The sequence below is a fragment of the Lampetra fluviatilis genome, chromosome 3 (genome assembly GCF_964198595.1).
Source record: "Lampetra fluviatilis chromosome 3, kcLamFluv1.1, whole genome shotgun sequence".
NCBI lineage: Eukaryota > Metazoa > Chordata > Hyperoartia > Petromyzontiformes > Petromyzontidae > Lampetra > Lampetra fluviatilis.
Genome location: NC_136277.1, coordinates 9,492,834 through 9,496,771, shown reverse-complemented (window position 1 = coordinate 9,496,771; position 3,938 = coordinate 9,492,834). Strand labels below are relative to the sequence as shown.

At 40.4% G+C, this 3,938-nt stretch overlaps 1 pseudogene; it reads left to right on the top strand.

Annotated features, from left to right (window-relative positions):
- Positions 1–1,835: 1,835 nt before the first annotated feature.
- On the top strand, positions 1,836–3,389 carry LOC144948261 (cytochrome P450 2F2 pseudogene; annotated as a pseudogene).
- Positions 3,390–3,938: the final 549 nt, after the last annotated feature.

The window sequence follows — 3,938 nt, the reverse complement described above, 5'->3', positions numbered from 1 at the left end:
ATTTTTGTTTGAGTTTAACAATGCTTAATTCTTTTGTTGAGCCGTAACACATTTTATAATACTGACCGTATATGCAGTGAGAGCTAATTTAAATAGGGTTCATTATATTCTATGTTCTAGTGTTCTTTCGGTAAAGTCACGTAGACAGAAAAAAATAACAATAAAATAAAAAATTAAGTGAATAAACATATCACGACGTTTCGATCGCAACACAAGCGGTCGTCATAGGCAAAGGAGTCAGCCTCTAAAGGCAAGCTGTTTATAAGAGTTTGGGGATGGGCATAGCCCAAGTGCATCAACAGGACCGGAAATATGGGCGGTGCACTAACGCGCAGCAACAATGCCAATGCAGCTATCAGCAGAACCAGGAGCATGGGCGGTCCACAAGTGCCAATGCAGCAATGATGCTAATGCAGCAGCAAAAAACCCTGCACCCCGCTCCACACACCACACTGCCGACGGTGGAGGTTGATTATACTATTGTATATTCATTATACATTATACTATTATATATATGGAGATTCGTTCCCGACAATGTTATTTCTTTAATATGGTCATGGCAGTAGACAGGAGAGGCCGGCTACATGGTTAAACATTTAATGCACCAAATATTGTTGTTTTAGTCGACTGGTAGGCTGAAGAGCCATCACAACCATATTTACCAGGTACAATATTGAATTTGCAACTACGTCAAACATCAGGACAAGATCTCTAGAAATTCTGACTAATAATCTAAGATGTCTGAATCTCTGAGTTACTTTAAATCAGTGTCATGACCTCATAGGAACACCCAATGAGATTTTTTAAAAATATAGTCAGACCTCGTTTAACATTCAAGAGGCATTCCTGAAGTGAGAGCAAATTGAAATAGCGCTAAAAGGGTTCATTATACTATTGTGTATATGGAGATGCGTTCCCGACATTTTTGTTTCTTTAATATAAGCAATATGAGGGCTTCATTGGGGTATTGGTAATAGCGCAAATAATAATAATAATGCTAAGACGAGGTTGGAGCTGCTCCGCTTCCAATTAGGGTCTGAGTGATGCCCTCAGTTAAATTTCTGTGGTGAGGATTCTTTTAGGTGGAACCTGAGACTTTATACTGGTCTCGTGAGTTCTCATCTGGCTAAACAAACTGTAAAAACGTTGGAAGAAATATATATATATATATATTTTTACAGAAATAATCGTGACCACAAATAGTTTGATTTGTGGGGAGGGGGGGGGGTCTGAGTGAAGAATGGGGAAAGGTATGTTTTCTCACTCGTAAGCGCTTTATGTTTTGATTTCATTTTTTTGTTATAAAAAATACTTTTCTCCAGGACAAGAGCACTATAACGAATCAGAATTATATGGGATCGAGCTAAGCGAGGTCTGCCTGAATGTTAACCATTACAAATGCATGTATTAACATTTTAATAATAATATGTGGACCAATGAATAACATATGCATTACTCACTATTAAAACTGAACAAACTAGCCTGTATCAGAATAGCATTTTTACTGAAGCTTAATACTAACTGTTATAAATAGTATAGTTTATGATTAAATATATCAACTGCTTTAAAAAAATTATATGCTTCCAAGCCACACTTTATTTCACAATATCACCTCAATTAAAGTTATGATATCTATATAAATGGATTCCCTCATTATTACTTGTCTGAATATGCTGGTAGAATTAGGCGAGTAAACCGCTGCCTAATTCTGCTTAGTGTAGTGTCCTCATAAATAGGCTATGCATGTGTCTGTGTGTGCAGACAACTTTTGGTGCACCCTACTACTTGAGCTGTGCGTTCACTCTGCTGACTGCTCTACAACACAGAACGACAAGATGGGGCAGCTGGCTGATGATGTCGCAACTTCGCCAGAATGGAAATCCTTGATAATGAGTCAAGTGCTGATCAGCCTGGCCCTGATCTGTATAGTGTTCCTAACCGTACGGGCTGCCCTGCAAGTGGTGGGGTCAACAATCTGCCCAGTGGGCTTCCCTCCTGGTCCTAAACCATTACCGCTGCTGGGGAACATCACTGCCTTAAGTTGCAAGAATCCCCACATTGGCATGCAAGAATTGGCCAAAAAATATGGAGAAGTCTGTACCATAATGATGGGGAGTACGCCTGTTGTGTTGGTGAGCGGCTACCAGGCAGTCAAAGAGGTCCTGGTGAATCGAGGTCACGAGTTTGCTGACCGACCAATAACTCCCCTTTTTACTAAACTCACTCACAACATTGGTATCGCATTAGCACCCTATGGAGACGCATGGAAGCAGCAGCGCCGATTTGCTTTGTCAACATTGCGCAATTTTGGCTTCGGAAAGGCAACAATAGTCGACAAAATATTGATAGAAGCGAGGTACCTAATAGAGACTTTCAAACAGGAAACCTCAGCGTTTGACCCTAAATGTAATTTAAACAATGCTGTGGGCAACATAATTTGCTCCCTCCTGAACGGGATCCGATATGATTATAACAATGAGCAGTTCCAAAAGCTTACACACCTCCTTGAGCATCTCGTGCAGTTACAAGCAGAGCCGCTGGTAATACTGTGTAATGTATTCCCATTTCTGCTAAAGTTGCCTGGGCCATGGCAGAAAGTATTCCATATTCACACAAAGTTGCAATGCTTGCTCAAGGATATAGTATCTGAGCACCGTGCCACAAAAGATCAACACAACCCCAGGGACCTGATTGACTCATATCTAGCTCAGATTGATAAGGAGAAGGACAATCCCAACAGGAGCTTTACTGACCAGACCCTCATTCTGATATTGATGGAACTTTTCATCGGTGGCATGGAGACTACCTCCAACACACTACGCTGGGGCCTCCTCTTCATGATGATGAACCCCAACATTCAAGCCCGATGTCATGAGGAGATTGACAGAGTTGTGGGATCCGAGCGACCGCCATGTATGAAGGACAGACGCAGCCTGCCATACTTGAATGCTGTGATCCATGAGATACAGCGCTTTGGTAACATTCTTCCATTTGGAATTTTGCACCCGACATCTAAAGATGTGCAGTTCAACGAATACTTGTTTCCAAAGGGAACCCATGTAATGGTAAACCTCATGTCTGCTTTTTACGATGACATCCACTGGAAAACACCACATAAGTTTAACCCTGATCATTTCCTTGATAAAGATGGCCAGTGTATCAAATCGGATGCTTTCCTGCCATTCCCTGCTGGTCCCCGTGTCTGTTTGGGGGAAAGTTTAGCCAAGATGGAGCTTTTCCTTTTCTTCACATCTCTCTTGCAGCACTTTGAATTTTACTGGCCCAACTCCATCTCTCCTCCCACTTTAGCTGCCAAATTCAGTACCACTCTATCGCCACACCCCTATAAATTAGGGTTACGCATACGCAAATAATCGTAGCTAAGACAAGATTACGACCCATAGACGTCTTAATGTGTAAAACTAAACACCTTTTGTCTTAGCTTTGTACGGACTTTTTTGCAAATCATGGCAATTGTCATTAGGCCAAGGTCCATAGCTAAATATTGTAATGCCCAGTTGCAGGAAGTCAATTAAAATTTAAATGATTGCCATCAATGTAAGTGATATGCAATATAATCCTTTGCTTCAATAAATATACGTATTTTAGAACTTTAATACATCGACTATATAGTTTTAATATTAATTTCAGGATTGGTCCCAGTTTCTCGTCTCCTGGAGTAATGTCTCTGTAAACATACTTACGTAAAATCATTACACTCACTATATCCATATACCAGCATAGCCATTACCTCAAATAACTCACACTATTAATGATAAAATAAAAAACAATCAATCCAAGTCTGATTAAAGTAACCTTACTATTGTGAGCTCTGAATTGAACAAGAACATAACCATTGTCCTGTCATCATTCAACTCATAATCATTCAACTGCTCACCTGCGAAGCTGACAGTGGTTATGTTCAAGTGTGGTGGCAT